Below are 18304 nucleotides of genomic sequence, written 5' to 3' on the forward strand. Positions count from 1 at the left end.
AGTGAAGCAAATCTCAGTACATATGCCTCATAGCATATGGGTACCAAATGCACATGTATCTACAATAATACTTCAAGTTCGTAACTAAGAAAGCTTCAAAGTAAGTAGCCAATACTAGCATCCAATCATAGGAGCTCAAAACCAAAGCCTATAGCTCAAATAATCATATCTAGGTATCTTAATTAATGCCAACTATCAATACATTAGTGTAGTGTCCCCAAAAGCATGTGTAGGCATTCAATGCATAAGCCTTAATAGTGAATGCTTGCTGCCCATAGGGTATTACATCAAAGAAATCTTCAAGATTTGAGCTAAGCAAGCTCTAATCAGTCCAAAAGCCTTCCCCCAATATCAATATATCAATCATGCATAATAAAAGGGTTCCATAAGCATCAATAAAGCATAAAACAAGCAAGTAATTGCAAACCAAACAATGAACAAGAGACATGTCCTGAACTATAGGTCAATGACTGACCTCAAACCCTTCTAGAAATGCTCAAGATCAAAGCCATAAGTTCTAAGAGAAAATACCAATTGTTAGCAAGCTCTGACAAAGCCTAGAGAGTGCTAAAGGTGGAGCAAGACTCAAGAGAATTGAGAGAAGATAGCTAGGATAGCTGGCCCAAATCATGCTAGATATCTTGGGAATCTTGTTGCCATCACTAAGCTCAATCTCACTTGCTGGAGCTCAAGGGAGATTTAGACAATTATGGAAAGGGTGGGATTGATTAGAGAAGCAATGGAGCTGATGTATGCCTCATTGAATGGCTACCACAAAAGTTGTAAATGAAGCTCTCTTTACTATTTGAAGTGAATGTTAGTGAAGCTCCTCAAATGCCCACTTTGTTACTAGTTGCAAGGTAGAGCAATAGTGGAAGCAAAAGTATTAACAAGAGAGAAGCAAGAGCTATGAAGGTTCAAGAAAAAGAGAGTAAGATGATATGTGGAAACTCCAATAGCCACAATGTGTGACCTATCTTTCCTTATTTTATTATCATAGAAAGAATAAAGAATAAAGTGATAGTGCGACAGGAGGCCACAACCTGCAATGTACAAGTGTGCTAGTAGTAAATACAAGTAAATGTAGGTGGCTAGGCACAGCTGGCATTTAACCCCCAACATATGATTATGTGTGTATCTTAGGTTGACTAAGGTAGAGACTATCTATTGTATATGAGCTACCCTTGTGGTTATATTGAGTATTGTGTTGTGATAGGTGGCCAAAATTTGTGAGGACTATTCAAGAGATATGTGTCCCCAAGAGGTAGTGCCTAAGGAGTGGCATGTGAATGCTTGTGTAACCTATTATGACTTACAATGACTCTCTAAGATGAAGATGGCCTACAATATGTGGGACTATATGTGCTAGAAGTGCAAGTGTAATGAGATACCCCAGTGTATGTGGAATGGGTAGAGTGGGTGATGAGTGCTTCACTAGGTGTGTGTGTGTATCTATGGATGAGCATGAAGAGGTGCATGGATCCTAGGTCTACAATTTCACTAGGTGAGATTTGAAGTCACTTTTTGGCCTTGTAGGAAAATTAAAGAGAGAAAAAGTGTAATGTAATTTGTAAAGAACATTATTGGGAAAAAAATTATTGGAAAATAAATTTGTAGTCTCGTGGAATGTTGGCCATTTTATGCATTGGTACTTCTATTGTCTATCATTCATTAATGAAAAAATTCAAAGGTGTTGCATGCACTTGTCACCTTCAATGCCTTTCTGGTGGCAACCTATTGTGGATTTATACCACATAAGGTCATAAATAAGTCTATCTAATGGAAAAAAGGAAGAGACTTATCCCTAGTAGATTTTGAGAGGCATGAAATTAACAACTAAGTTCAAAAAAATCCAAGATGTCAAAAATGATAAAAACAAAAGTCAAAATTAGGCATTGGTCACAAGGCCAAGTGCTTCAAGGACAACTGAGAGCAATCACCAGTGCTATTATCGATATGAGAATGTGATGGGAGTAAGAGAGCGTGTGGATTGGCCACATGGTACGAAAAAAAATGTAATAAAAAGTATTGAAGACTAATAATCCCAAGGCCCATCCTCCACAAAAACAAGAAAAAAAGAGAGAGAAGCCTAGAAAAGTGTATGTTTCGTTAATTATAGATTTCAAAACCTAAGGGCTAGCTATGTAACCAAAAGAGATGATCACATTAACTCCATGGAGGGACCACTGAACATACATGTGTATTTTGAATTGCCAATGATTTAGAACCTTGGCATGGTGCTCTCTCCTATCACACTCATGCTCCACTGCTCTCCCAATCTCCTTGGATCACACCTGCTCTCTTGATCTCTCTTGCATCTACTCTTCTATAGCTCCTACTTCATCTCAACACTCTCACCGTTGCAATAGAGGCATAACAAATCAAGAATCTCTGACCTAGCAAACGCTAGCACTTTGTGTGAGGTGCCATCCAACAATGCAATATGTGTGGGTGATTTCAAACTTTCTACTATTTCTAACCAAAATGAGTAGTAACTTCATACATCTAGATGCTCATCAAAGGAACATGTAGATTTCTTAAGGGGATGCCCTCAATGGCACTTTTCGATAGGCCAATGCTCATGGAAAATCATTCTTCGGTGTAATTTTCTCACAGGCCTCCCCTACATATTGATACCTCTGTGGCTCTAGCCTTGCTCTTGACCCCCCTTACTTACATTTGGGACTTTTAGCAATGGATACCCAACCCCTTGCTTGCATCATTGAAGCCCTCCAAATTTTTCGACTATGCAAAACTCCAACCCTAGATCGGTCAATTGCTAGTAAGAAAAAGGGAGAGACTCAAAACATTGTGTAGGCTTCGACAAGATAAACTTACCAAAACTTGTGCAAATGATAACTTTAGATGGGATGACAAACCTACTTCTCTTGTCTCAACTTCAGGCTAGTTCCAAATTGCCCAGGCCTAGGAACCAAGAAATAGCTTGGAGACAACCCTTGTGGGGGGGAGTATCTCAGTTTCCTTGTATGCATCCTAGATTCTCCTATATGTACAAAATCTAACTAATGTTATGATGTGGAATGTAATGGCCTTCTATATTAGCAATAATATATTTCATACATTTTAATAAAAATTGCTATTTGCATTGTTAAAAATACTTTAATCATGACATTCCTCGTGGGAGGAACACTTAAAAAAATGCTTTATTCATTTGGAAATAACTCCTATTGATTAAAAAATGCTCCATACTCAATCCCCATATCCTACACTTGCTAATGCAAGTACTTGATCCCCACACCCTAAACGTGTTAATGCATGGGCTCTTCCATTAAACTAGACTCTACAAGCATTTGGCTATTTTCTTACTCTCACATTTGCATGATCCTCTATTTTTAACTCTCAACCAACCAATCTGTTGAGCCTTTGTGCCCTTCCCTAGGCTTGTCAAACCTATTGATGTTGTGAGTCTACCAACTATTTTTTGAAGCTTTGATACCTTCCATTGGGCTTGCTGAAACTGTGAGGCCACCCCAAAAGAAGCAACCTATGATAGTGCCAATCCAGTTGTGACCTATTGACTGGTAAAGCCAGGTTTTGTTTTGTCATGACTTATTCACTACATGTTTGGTGTTCGTGTCTGAGGCTACCCTTTGTCTACCATGGTCTTTATTGCTCGTGGTGCCTTTGTCTAGTGTTTAGTCTTTGATAGTCACCGACAAGTAGTTCTTAGATACCCTTTGCCTAGTGGTAGCCTTTATCACTCAGTGGTGATCCTTATCTAGTATTCTTGTGTTCTATGGTCATCACCAAGTAGTTCCTAGCTATCATTTGCCCAAGGGTAGCCTCTATCTCTTGGTGGTGACATTTGTCTGATATTTTGGTCTTAAATGGTCATCGCCAAGTGGTATTTGACTACTCTTTGCCTAGGGATAGCCTTTATCATTCGCTACTGACCCTCATCTGATGTTCTGTTCACCACCAAGTGAAACTTGCTACCCCTTGTCACTATCACTCACTGGTGACCCTTGTCGCCAACCAGTGTTTTGGTCTTTGATGGTCACCACCAAGTAGAAACTTGCCTATCCTTTGTCCAATGCTAGCCTCTATCACTTACTTGTGACCCTTTTCTAGTGTTTTGGTCTTTAATGGTCATTGCTAAGCAACTCCTGGATACCATTTTCCCAAGGGTAGCCTCTATCACTTGATGGTGATTGTCGTCTAGTGTTTTGGTCTTGGGTGGTCTGCTAAGTGATTCTTGGCTACCCTTTGTTTAGGGTCTCTATTGCTTGGTTGTAACCCACCCTTGTCTAGCTTTCTAGTCCTTAATGGTCACCACTAAGTTATTCATGGCAATCCTTTGCTCAAGGGTAGCCTCTATTGCTTAATGATAATCCATGTCTAGTGTCTTGGCCTTCGATGGTCACCACCAAGCGGTTCTAGCAACCCTTCATCTAAAGACACCTCTATCACCCAACGGTGACCCTTTTCTAGTGCCCTTGCTATCAAGGCTACTATCAAGTAGCTCGTGGCTACCCTTTGCCTAGGGCTAGCCTTTATCACTCAGTGGTGACCCTTGTCTAGTGTCCTTATTATTGAGGGTCACCACCAAGTGGCTTGTGGCCTTCCTTTGCCCAAGGTAGTGTCTATCACTTGGTAGTGATCCTTATCTAGTGTTCTTGTCATCAAGGATTGTTGTGTTACAATGCTGCCTTGGGCAAAGGAAGGCCATAAGCCACTTGGTGGTGACCCTCAATAATAGAGCTATCTAGTGTTCCTTATCCTCATGAAGAGTGACCATAGAGCTACAAAGATTTATGAATCATATATTGTTTGTTTTGTGTGTGCCTTTATCCTTAACCTCATTAGTTATGTTTCTTTAATAATATTTTTTAATCTCCCCATTGGGCCTGTTTTTTGATAGTCATGTTATAACTTAGCTACCAATGCCCTTGCACAATTGTGTATAGTGTCTTGATCCACTAGTGTCAAGGGCCCTAGAAAATCATAGCCCATGTTTTTGAGGATATTTCCTTGCATGAGGATTGATGATTTGTGAACCATTTTCATTTCCTATCATGAGGAGTAAGTGTTTGATCAAGAATATTGCTTGTCTATGTTCACTAGCTTCTTTTATCTTAGTTTTGGTGCTAGTGCTTTGGAATTCTTTTCTCATTCGATGATTGAATAGGGATCACTCGAGTCTTATATTATATGATTTGGAGATAAATATATGTTACTATGTAAATATTGCTATGCCAATTAGGGCCAAGAACGCTTTAAAAAATGCACTTTTGTTAATCACGGGATTAAGGAAAGGGCCAAAGAGAGGTTGCCACATGTGCAAGAATTTATATTCTTGTCTCCTCCTTTTTGGAGATAGTAGAGTCCACTTCGTGATTCTCTCCTCTCTTTTAGCCAAAATCTCTAAAGTTTGACATGTTTTGGTAGTCCCAAAGTCCTTATTTACTTATAAAATCTAACAAAACTGGTTATGATAAATGTTGTGAAGTTAATAATGACTTTTTTGAAAGTCGGGAGATTTTGGCACCCCAATATATTTTCATTAGTCTTTTCAGTATTTCTTTTTAGTTCATTCACCTTTCTCAGTGAGCTTCTTTCTTTGCTCATTTGTCTTTCTCAATGAGCACTTTTATTTGTGAATTCAATCTAAGTATGGCATCCAAAAGGCGCCCTTCTCATTTAATAAATTCCTGAACTGTCTATAGCCAAGGAGTAGACAAAAATTGGGAGCCTGAAACCTTTTGCATAAATGATTGGGTTACCATGTTACCCTCTTGCAAAGGCTCTCACAAGGTGAAAAGAAGAAAAAGAGAGGATATAAAACATCACTGGAAAGGGCATATCATTGCTTTCAAAATTATGCATGAAGGGTGATTATTCAAAGTGCAATATGTTTACATGGCCAAGGATATGCACTTGTCTCCTAAGGAACGTAAACGTCAATAGACACATTGTAAGTCTTAAGTTGATAACATATGTGATACTTTTTTTCATTTAAGTAGGTATTAATATCGAATTCTTGGTTGTAGGTATATTTCCATCAACAAGTACTGTATGGAAACCTGTGGAGAGTTTGAGTGGAACTTTGAATGAGATTCATAAGGCGTTTGCATACATTATATATGCTGATGAGACCATCGGTTCTTTTAGTCAGAGAAGAATTTTTATATATTATACAATATATGTGGTTCCGTTTAGAGAGGGTACATATGGACATATCAAGGATTTGCCATTACCAAGTCTCTCATCTCTAATTTGGGAAGTTTCTGATAAGGCAACGATGCATAGTTTTAAATTCAAAATATGTCAAGATATTCAAAAGCCCATGACAGCTTGAAGGATCTCAAGAATAATACGCTTACATATGTTTGTGGGCTGCTTCAAAATAGCAAACTTACAGAGAACAAAATTATATTGGCTAAGTAGAAATTTTACAAAAGCAGAACTAGATAACATTATAGGAAGGCTTTGGAAATCTAGAGAGGTTGACCATAAGGGTGACACCATGAAGTGTATTGTATGCCCCCAATCCTTGTCTTTGTGTTATAATATAGCATGACAAACTCTTTTTTTGGGCTTTGATTATAGGATATACAAACTTAAGCTAGGCATCTAGATTCCCTTAGATTCTGATACAGATTGCACGCCCTTCAAACTTAAGGTGCAAGTTATAGAAAAGGAGGTAAATATCACTTCTAATTGGAATCTTAAAGATGTAAGATACCTTGGAGATGCTAGGTTGTACATCTCCAGAATATAAGTTCAAAGTAAACGGTAAAATAGTTGAGAAAAAGAGTTGAACGCTCTTTCTCTTATATGAGTTGCTTGCCTCCCACAATTGTAAGCTTCGAGCCATAAATATGAAAACATTGATGACATTTACATTTGACAAAAAGCTTTTCATTGAATTAAGAGTTACAAAATTGAAGTGTAAATATACAAGGATCTTGCTTTATTTGCATCTATTTGTCTTCTTTTAGCTTTGGAACTTCTTAATCACTTTCTGAAAAGATATCTAATCTCCTTATAGTGGCTTTTTTTTTTGGTTGGTTGAAGATTTTAACTTGGACAGGGGGCCTCTTCTCTTCAAGGGGCTGATGAGGAGATGGACAAGAAAGTGTTGGCATTTCTGTCGTTTTGGAGCTTACCTTACTTGTCTTTCCAGATGACTTGCCTTTTGCCTTACTCTTACTCTTAGTTAAGGATTTAAGTGGAGAAAAGTCAGGGTTGACTGGCGTGATTGCTCTATCCACAATCAACTCAATACATCTCTCTCTTATCCACCATGTGTATGAATTAGGGTAATCTTAGCACTACGAGGAAAAGTATAATAAGTTGGAAACTATACCCAACATGTATCTTAAAAAGTCAGAAGTTGTTAGGGCAGTTATAGTTCATACTTGTAGGGAGTTAAAACGAAGAAATGGAATGATTATAAAATTTAATGATAATGCAGCAGTTGTTGTGAAAACTCAAAGACATGTTGCTCAAAAAACAATGTGAAAGATACTTACATTAACCCCATCTATCTTGATAATCTTTGAATCTATTATCCTACAAACATTTGAAATCACTCTCCATCCACAAGAATGCACATCATTTTGCAAGGGCACTTCTTGTAAGAGAAAGCTATATGGTTTTTGAGGATTAGAAATATCCTCACATGTGGTGTCAAAAAAGGTAACCACCAACCTGCCAACATTGTAAACAGAAACATGTTACTAAAAAAAGACAATCAAATGAAATAAATAACAAACCAAAACGTGAGGATTATTGTATTCTACACACATTTTTGCTTGACCATGGATACCACTGAGAGAGTTCATAATGATAATTTCTCTAGTGAGAATATTAATATATATTAGGCTCCAATGTCCTCTGCAAAGTAAAATATGTTAGTAAGAAATGCATACTATTAAGAAGTATACATTAAACCCTTTGCAAAATTGCATACCTTTCAAAGTAAGGAAAAAAAATATGGCAGTTTGTGATTGGATCGAACGTTTTAAAAAATATTTCTATGTTTGAATGAGATCTTGAAAACAATTCCACTGATAATAGTGGATTAACAATAAATATAGTTTTAGAGATTTCTTAGTTGAGAGAAGCAATCAATGCCCTAAAACCAATATAAAAAACAAAGGAATGTTAGTTGCAATGAACAACACTATCATTCCATAAAGTAAAAAATTTGAGTCAAAATGCCTTACCTTATGCAACAAAAGGCTACAGAATCTGACAATCGAATATCTTTCTTAACAAGCATGGATTTTTCCTTAGGGGAAATACTTAGATAGTCCTCTTATGAAGAAGTGCAAGAGACATTCACAACCATTTTCATGTATACCTCCCCCATTCTCTTCAGATTGGCAGGACCAAGGACAATGATTTTCCTCTTGCAAACTTAATCCTCTGACCCTATAATCTCTTGTGGTCATTCTTGTTGGGCAGTAGACACTTGTTGGGAGGCCGGTCTTTGTTGGGGATAAATGTGTCACCTCCTTGATCACTGGTCATTTCGATCTCCTAGACAATTTTGAAGGAACATTAAGGATCTCAAATTCTTTTTATCAGTAGTGGGAAAGGGCCTCAATACCTTGTTGAACCTATCCTTGTTTGTGGCAATTTATACTACCGATTGCGATCGCAGGATGCCTTACTCTAGAAATACGTGGGGCGATTTATAGGTTGTCGACTTTAGTGCAATGTATCTCACAGAAGGAGATTAAGACGTCCTCTATTGAATCTCAAGGCGAGGAGCAGTGGAGACGGTCTATCTCTTTGAGAAATACCTGCCTACCAGCATGCTCATGATACAAATCCACCTTCTTGTGCAGCTTGTAGATGAAGTGGAGATTGCTCAACCTCTCCATACGCGATGGATGTTCTTCTTGGAGTGTTTCATGAAAACCCTGAAAGGCTTTGTGCGATAATGAGCTCGGCCAGAAGGTAGCATGGCTGAAGGTTGGTTGGTGTCTGAGGCGTCAGTGCATATTTCACAATGGCTACCAATGGTGGATTCAGATAACAATATGCTATGGTTGCTGAAGGACAATGATAGACTGACTGGAGATGTGGTGGTTGGAAATGGGGTAGAAAAAAGAATGGATGCTGCAATGGAGGAGAAAGTGAATTGCTTTTGTATGTTGCACCATGCCTCTATAGAGACGTGACTTGCTAGGTACTAACAAGCTAGGAAAGATCGAGAGGAAGCGCGATCTGAATTTCAACGTAGTATGTGCCATCGATCGATTCGATATCCCAAGGACATGGAGGAGATGCTGCGGTTTATGTCAATGCAATGGTTGCATGGAGCTTTGACTGTAGCATCTTGCGAAGGGACGGAGGTCTCAACTGAGGAGTGGAAATTCTCGAGGGGATGTAGTCCAAAGGTGATGATGTGTTTAGGGTTTGTCGTATCTATATTTTATATGTGACAACTAATTGAGTGTTTCAATGTACAGTACAAAATATATAGTGCGGCGTGGTTGCACGGACAACATTTTCACATGGAGTGTATTGACAAAATGCGCTCCACAACAGATTGTGGTATCATGACAAGGTTCGAGCAAGCCGACGACAAGCAACGGATCCAAATACGATTATAGATGAGATGGAGTATTTTGGAAACTTGAAAATATTGTCACGGTGGATTACCATAGCTTCTCCATGATCCTACTTGATGTGCAGTGGTTCAAAGTGGTACTTGAAGGAGCTGGAGCAAGAGTTCGACGAGGTCTATCTAGATTTCTCAAAATAGATTCTAAAAAAAAGTAGACGAATTTGTGCGATACGTTTATGTTGCCGGCCCATTGTGAACAGGTGCATGAACTCATGTGTTTTTTAATTGTATTACGACATGATACATGTTACAATAGTTAAATCTCTCTTATACGTAATTGTGAATAGGTAATTTTCTATCCAAACCCTCGATAACCTTGATGGTGGTACATTATACCTTCAGCTCCCCGAAGTGTGAGAGTATATGATCAAAGCGATGTTCAGAGCATAGATAAGGACAATATGCAAATAGAGGGGTTGATATTGCAAGGGATGGAGGCCACCGAAAGCTTGGAGCATGTAGAGGAGCCAGCATCGGGTAGCAATGATGGAAATACAGGAGTCCAAGAATGCTTTGAGAACAAGGTGGACTCATCCTTTTGTGGTGACATGTTTATCGACCTTCTAGTATATACGGAGTTGTGTCAGGAGATTGACATGGGACCATAGGGTACTTCATACTTGGAGCATCCACCTACTCAATTTGTTGATGAATCACTTATAAGGGTACATAAGATATGCATTTTAAGTATGATCATTTTTTTAAGATTTATATTATCGTGCTTTGTATGATTTATATTGATTATGCTAATATCAATTTTTGTCTATATAGGCGATCTTTGTGGATATTTAGATCATCACGATGAGTCGAGGGATGAGCGACGAGGAGCTATAGGAGATCTTTACGTGTATGTCTCCAGATCAGATGGTGAGATTTAGAGATATAGCAGACCAGGAGCTGTCTCGGATACCATCAGGCCATTCTATTAGATCTACTTCAGTGCGCTCTAATGCTTCAATTTCCAGCAGACAAGGTTGATGCTCCAAACTTGGGCCAGACGGAGGGAGTGGTTCAGGGGGATGTTGCAGAGATCTCAATGCAGTGAGCCCGTGGTCGGCTTGGGATACATGTGCTACTCCTCGCTCTCATGGCAGTTCAAGAGAGCATGGCTTAGGTGGTTGTTGTGGAGGTACCAACGCAGTGTCTCCATCTCATCGTTCCGCTAGAGTTGCGTCACCTGTAGGATTTGTCACACCTGTGGGGACGTCTACTCCAATCACTCCAGCTTTTGCTCATCCGTCCATAGGTGGCACCCCTATGGGTGCTACTCTGAGAGATACTACCCCCGTAGGTACACTAGATGTATAGGGGTCTCTTGGATATGCCCAGGAGCGTGGTCGCAGGTGGGAGAGGACCCATCTCATGCATACCCCAGAGGGATATGCCTACCTTGTAGATGATAGGATAGGAGCCATCATCATGAATGATGAGGGGAGGAGGGTAATGGCTCATATGAGAGAGTTGTGCCAATAAGTTTTTTGGCACAATGTCTTGTATCATTGGAAGAACATACCGGAGGGGAGCAAGGACTACATAGTAGCATCCTTGCATGAGGAGTTTTTGGTACTAGATGTAACAGATAGGTTTTCCATGGGCTGGATGATGGATGCATGTGTGCATACATGTCACATAGACGATTGAATGCACGCAAGGCACTCAAGAGTGGGGCTTCAAAGACCGAGTGGCTAGACGCGGACGACTGGCGGCGACTCAAGGAGGAGGATACAGATTCTCCAAGAAGTTGGAGACAGCAGCGCGAGACGGCAAGGGCATGACTAGAGGCCGGAGTGGTCCATCATCTTGGCAATGGCGGCCACATGACATATCTGGAGGACTTTGTAAGTTTTTCTTTTGTTCTGTTTGCTTATTTTTTTACAATATCCTTTGTTTAAACAATCGTGTTTCTAACAGTTGTATTTTTTTTTCTTTGCAACACTTCATTTCAAACCATGATCCCACCGGCCTTGAGACTCGATATACAGAGAGGCACAGTCTCACTGCATTGATCGATCTATTGTATGGATGCGGCGGCCTTGTAAGTCACTCATCTTTCTTCTCCGTAGTTACTAAGTTTAATTAAAATGCATTATTGTATGGTGGACTGATGTGTAGTTGTTTCTTTTTTTGCAGAGTCCATTTGATGCTCCTTTGCGGCGGGACGAGGTTTCGGATGGCGAGGATCTATAGCTTGCCCTTGGATCCCTGGAGCTCACATACTCTTCTTTTTTGGTCACGTGATCTATGTAGACATTTTCTATGTAGTAGTAATATCTTGCCATGATTGTATTGGTCGCTTTCATTACGCGATCATGTATTTATTTCATGTATCAATGTTATGATTTAAGTACACTTTGCCTTTATTTACACGAGCATTGTACACATTACAGAAACTATTTTGTATGGCCCAAATAAAGCACATAGTGGTACAAGATGCCTTGCCACAATTTTTTTCCACCTGTTATCGTCACTATTAGTATCGTAAAGTTACTGCACGTGTCGCTATTAGCGTTACAAAATGCATCGCAAAGCATCGTTATCAACGTTGTTATTTGCGTCGGTATTAGCGTTGACACTGATACCAATGCAAATAACGATGCTGATAATGACGCTAATACCAACTGTTCTATGGTGTTGCCAATAACGATGTTTTTTGCAACGATGGAGGTAAATTTCTTTATGAACATTTTCGTCGCTTTTAACATCGGTATATGGCCTATATCTTGTAGTGATTATAATCTCAAATTTTGTAAGATATACATTAATATGTTTGATTTCAACATTCATTTGACGTTTATCTTTTTTTACAGTTTGAGATTGAAGATTTCGATAACTACTTGGGACGGGGTAAAGGGACAAGAGTTGGTATTAGTTCATTGAAAGTTTTTGCACGTGGCCATTACTTAGCAAGGATTGATCCGCATGTTTTCTTGGTATTTCATAACATCTTTTGAGAAGAAGTAACATGGCTTATACTATGTATCAAGGCACTTACAAGGCTACTTGGTTTCTCTGGGTTACAGTACAATGCCCAGAAGGGGATGTTTTTGGAGAAGACTGTGGCAATTAGGATTTCTGGTTATGGTCCTGGTTTCTTTGCTTCTAGAGCAGGATACTTTCTGGCCCTCTCATCTTATGCTTTGGTAGCAAACCGAACTAATATAAAATCAATAGTTGGCTACAAGAGAAGAAAATTTCACCGTTATAGAGAAAATATCCCAGAGGGGGAGGATGATGTAAAGGCTCTTGAGAGCTAGCTTTGTACTTTTCTTTCTTAAAAAATACTATGAATTCTCAAGGTGAAGTATTCATTCTTTGAAGCTATCGTTAAAAAAACCAATTGAATAGCTCCTCAAGAGCATTGCTTTTTGTAACTCCTCCTCCATGTCTTGTGCTTTGAAAAAAACTTGTACGTGTTTGATAGCGATATTTTTTCCATGCCTTGGCCGCTATAAGTTGGTAGGGGGACCTTGCTCCTTGTAGAGGGAGCTCACACTCAACCACCAAGACCCACTGACTGCTTATTGTTTCAAGCGTTTCAAGCAAGCTCTAATGGCTATCTCTCACCTAGCCAACACGCCTTTGAACCTATGAGTGTAGTGAGCTTACCTCGATGCCAAAGTTAGTTGCCTTCTCCCTTGCACACACCGGTAGCTCCACAATCCTAGATGCTAGCTCAAGCATCCTCAAGCCTTCTCCATCGAGCTCCATCCATCATAGTTGCACGCGTGAGAAAAGAGAAGAGAAGAGAAGAAGAAAAGGGGTGATGGTGAAGAGCTTCACCCTCTTGATCCCGCACTCTCACACACTCACTCCCTCACACTCCGTCACTCCCCTCTCAAGAGCACACACACAAGCAAGGTCAAGAGAAGAAGAGAAGAAGAGAGGACTCTTATTACCCACACACCAAAGAATGAAGTTTCATTCACTTTTTGAACTTTATATATAAAACCTTAAAATCCCATGGGTACCCATTCCTTTTTACATGATCGACCGTTGTGGCAAGGTCATTTTTCCCATTTCTCTCTTCTTACTTCATTCCTTAAGATTACACCCATCTATTCTTTTACAAATAGCATAGGAGGGAGCTTGGCGCTCTTTTTTAAGAGTTTTAAGAGCTTTTTGAGGTGCCTTCCATTTAAAATTACACTTTTTTCCTCAGCTTAAACTTTAGGGGCCACCTTTGCGTCTTTGCTATTTTTTTGTCCTTTTTCCACACTTTGCTTCATATTTTTTCCATCTCAAATTGAGGTTAACATTACCCCCCTCCGAGATGGGTGCCAATCCCATGGCACTTCGAGCTCTCTATTATGGAAGGGTGGGGATCTGGGGCAAGTGGCTAGTGGGGTGATGATAGGCCCACATGTGGACTCCATTGATTGGGAAGCTTTGGTAATGATTTGGATGGAGAACCCAAGGCATGTCGAGTGGATGATGGGGGCCTCTAAAGTTGGTGGTTTGCAACATCTTGTTGTACCTGAAAGAAGAAGGTGCTCTACCTAAGGGGAGTGTCTACCTCACCGTGTAGTGCTCCGTGCTCGTGCTGGTGGAACGGGGAGCTGGGTCAAGCCTAGGTGATGTCCCACACTTGAGGACTCCGTTCTTGGTGCGGTGTGTGTAGCTTAGGGTAATAGGTCAAGTGTTATCTCCCTAAGTATATCCTACCCTTGATGGGGCCTAAGTGTGAAGTGGGAAGTCAAAAAGTAGGGAACGGAGCCGACCGACCGAGGCAACCAGACATGTCTAACTTGAGGACCCCTAGGTGTAGTGACTGTGAGCTATGTGATGTGACTTGTGTTTGGACATGTCATGTGCTCCTTTAATTGTTATTTGTTTGCTATCTTTGTGTTTGGCCTTATCTTTTATTTTCTTTGCTTTTTTTTTTCCACTGAGTTACATGATTTGGGCAGTCGCTAATTGCTAGTTATCATCATCAGAATGTGGTGGGAAAGGGGATTTAATGAAGTGACTCAAAATTTTCCAGCTTTGTATGTAACCCTTAAGGTTCAAGCGGACATGGAGAGAGGTGGTGGAGAGGAATGGGTGGTTATAGAGGGTGAATTGGCTATCACTCATATCCTCGAGAATAGCTAGGCAGAAGGAAGGTAGAAGGTTGGCTCGCATCATTAGATGGGTCATTGCACATCTATTTATGGCGCTAGGATAAAAAAAGAGTGGGAGAGACCATGCTCTGCCAGGGTGGGATCCTGCTTAAGTAAGATTTTTATTAGCCTAAGGTAGTTGCATATCGTAATGAAGGCGTGATCGGGATAGGAGGAGAAGTCAGCAATGAAGCGGGTCATGGTAGCATCTAGGCTGTCTGAGGTGAAAGTGAGGGCTTGTGCTAAGGTAGAAGTAGGGGGGTTATATATGATGGGGAAGTCATAGTGACCATGGGTGTTTGTAGAAAAATCTACTGCTACCCTACAAGGATATGCTATGAAGGTGGGGTTGTTTCTCTCAGAGAGGAGGGTATTACAAAAAGCCATCCAGGAGAACACATTGCCATTGCAAATGCATCTCCGCCATAGTGGCTGGCACTCGTATTCGGGCACAGACCGAGGCACTTAAAAAACTTTATTTTGCCAATACTTTGCATCCTCAGGGCCCCAGAGGGTGGGATTCTTCTTACTTTCTTCCAGCCATTTTTGGCCCAACCGGCTTCCAACACCAATCACCACTTCCACTACTTTAAGGGGAAGGACTCTGCGTGGGCCATTGGGGAGGAGGAAGTTGAAGTTAAAGGGCTGCTTCTCTTTTTCTTATCTCTTCTAACTACGAGTTCCGCATGGAAGCTGGCCAGCAGGTCACCTGTGCATGGTGAAAGAGGTGCAGACGATTGTGCCATAGGCTTGGTCCTCAATCTCTTTCTGGCTTCTTCCACCATTTTCTTTCTCTTTTCCCTTAGGGTGGTTTTTCTTTCTGTGGATGTGTTTGTTAACTGCTAATGTTCTTTAGAGTGGCATGAAGGGGGTTGTGGGATCACTTCTTCTTCGAATCTGCCCATGTCAAATTGCAATTCAGATTCACCACTTTCGCGATCTTCTTATTGTACCTCCTCTACAAACCCTAGTGCATCAATCTCTTGGGGGGTTAGGTCGTCCAACAACAGGTACTTGCATTGTTCATCAAGGCTCATCCCAACTGCAACGGGTTGTGGTCCTCCGTGTGAGTGGCATCCATTAGAGTATTCAAGAAAGCTCGTTGTTGAGTGTTGAAGTCCACTTGGGCTGCCTCGACTCTACTTTTTGCTAGGACTTTCTCTTTTTCCACGAGAGCCAGGTGACGCGCCAAGGTCTTCACTCTTCGTTCATTTTGACCTGCTCACTCTTCGGCTCTCTTTTTCATCTCCTCCATACTTTCACCTTATCTTTGTACCAGGGCCATGAGCCTCTACTCCTGGTCTTCCAATTCCTTGCTCATTTTCTCCTACGCTTTTCTTTCAAGGCTAAACTTTATGGTCATGGTTTCCATCTCTTTGCGGTGCTGCTCCTTCTTGCTTCCTTTCTTCTTCCCTTGCGTCAAGCTCTTCCACGTCTCATTTGATCCAATCTGTTTTTGCTGCCAACTCCTCATGTTGCATGATTAAAAGTTTATATTCTCTCTACATTTTCACTAGCTCTTGATTTTCATCTTCGAGCCGTTGCCGTCAGCTTTCCTCCTTGTCATCTTTGGCCTTTAGTTCCTATTTAGATCAAAGATCTCCCTTTGTTGCATAGCTATTTGCCTCGTCTTTTCAAGATGGAAGGTTGCCACCGACTCCTTTTCTTCTTCCAACTCAGCCATTGCTATCTTTCTTTTCTCCTTTGCCTTCTCTAGATGAGAGAGCGGTTCAGCAACATATTCATAATGGTTTGTTGGTGGCGACATAGTGTTTTGGCGACATAGTGTTTGTTGGTGGCAACATATTCCAACTTTTAGCGTTTTGGATCCTGCCTAGACTCGGCATCTGTGGCCAGTCTTTTCTGCCCAACGGCCATAGTCTCCACACTCTTTCCTTGGGCCAGTTCCTTATTAATGAAGTACTACATCCATGCCACAAATTATTTACATCGGCATTGGTAGGGATGCTTGGAGTGAGAGTGTTTGCCTCGTTGGTGGCCACCAAGAGGGGAGGGATGGGATGGATGGGAGCCTTGACCTTGCCTTTGATGACCACAGGTGGTATGACTTCAGGTACATGAGTGCTTGAGCCAGGTCTCTCATCCCTGGGCAGACTTAAATCCCCTAGGTCATCGAGTCGGCTTTGCTGTTCTATGGACTGGTGAATTGCTTCGGCCATGTCTTCCTCCTTTCTCCTCAACTCCGCCTCCTTTTCCACAGCTCTTCTCTCTCTCTCTTCCTCTATTTTCCTTGATTCTTCTACTAGCCTTTCGGCTTCTTTCTTCTCTTTCTTTTTCCTCTCTTTAGCCTCTTGTTCTAACTCCTTCTTGGCTTTTCTAGCTTCCTCTTTCAACTCCTCTGCTTCTTTCTTTTTCTTCTTCTCCCTCTCTTCAGCCTTTCTTAGGGATTTCCTTTTGGCTCTCTCTAGATCTTTTTCCTTCTTCCTGCCCTCATCCTGTTTCTTCTTCTAAGATGTCTTTTTAGTGGGATTCTTTACTTTTTTCCTTCTGGATTGAGCCTTCTAATCCTCCTTCTTTGTCTCAATTTTTGACATGTCGCGTGGCTCTTTCTCCTAGTGGATAGGTGACCTATCTGGAGTCTCATCCGCTCCTTCTTCTCCTTGCTAAGCTTCTTTTAAAGCCTCCTAGATTATGGCTATCGGCACACTTCCATATTTGATGAAAGAGGCTTTCAAGGATGGTCTCTTCCTCTCGATACTTTTAGAGGCTGGGAACTCTCCGCTTGCCTGTCTGCTCTGTTGCCCAAGGCTAGTGCTTTGGCTGCTTGGTCTATAGTCTTGCACACATAGCCATTCCACTCTACCTCATCCAAGGTGTGGGCTGCCACATTCTCTAGCACATGCACACTGATTCAGTGCATGAGGGAGTTATAGTGCTGGTTGAAGAAGAGTGAGTGCACCAATTTTGCCTGCATGTGGGCCTCAGTATCGGGGATATCTTGTATGCTGATACCATCTTTTGTCAAAACATCCTCTCTCTTAATCTTTAGCATAGCATACACATCTCTTTTATGTTTCTTCTCCACCTTAGGTTCCAACCCTAGTGCTTTCTCCACCAAGGTCTGGTTCAATGGCACATGCACCTGTTTAGCATTCTCCCCTCTTCCCACAGTCACCGTTCTGCATTCTTGATCAGGGTTGTACATTCCCAGAAATTCCACACACTTTGTGTGGTCAGGTTCTTGTGCAAACTTCTCTAGGTACTTTGAGAGGTTACACTATTCCGCCGCTCTCCTTGTTGCCTCCTTGGTTACCACCTTCTCAAGGTTGTGGATACTATGGAATTTCAACAGATTATAAGCACGATTTTCTAAGGTGATGATGTACTGCATCCTCTTCTCCTCCGTGAAAGGGAGTCAGTGAGCATGATCTTGTTGCGACATCTTTCTTTCCTATCATGAACCATCATTCCCATTAGTGCTTCTAAAATAGTTATTTGCTGAAAAGAAAGACTTCATGTTTGTTGAATGAAAACATTTAAGCTCCAACATAGACTTTCCTTTCAAACATTTAACCCTTTATTTTAAAAATTTTGTGACATTTTTCCTCAATCACAAGTTAACATGTTTCTTTCCTTTCTG

This window comes from Lygodium microphyllum, chromosome 26 (genome assembly GCF_053477565.2).
Source record: "Lygodium microphyllum isolate KBCC chromosome 26, Lygodium_microphyllum_v1.1.10, whole genome shotgun sequence".
NCBI classification, from domain to species: Eukaryota; Viridiplantae; Streptophyta; class Polypodiopsida; order Schizaeales; family Lygodiaceae; genus Lygodium; species Lygodium microphyllum.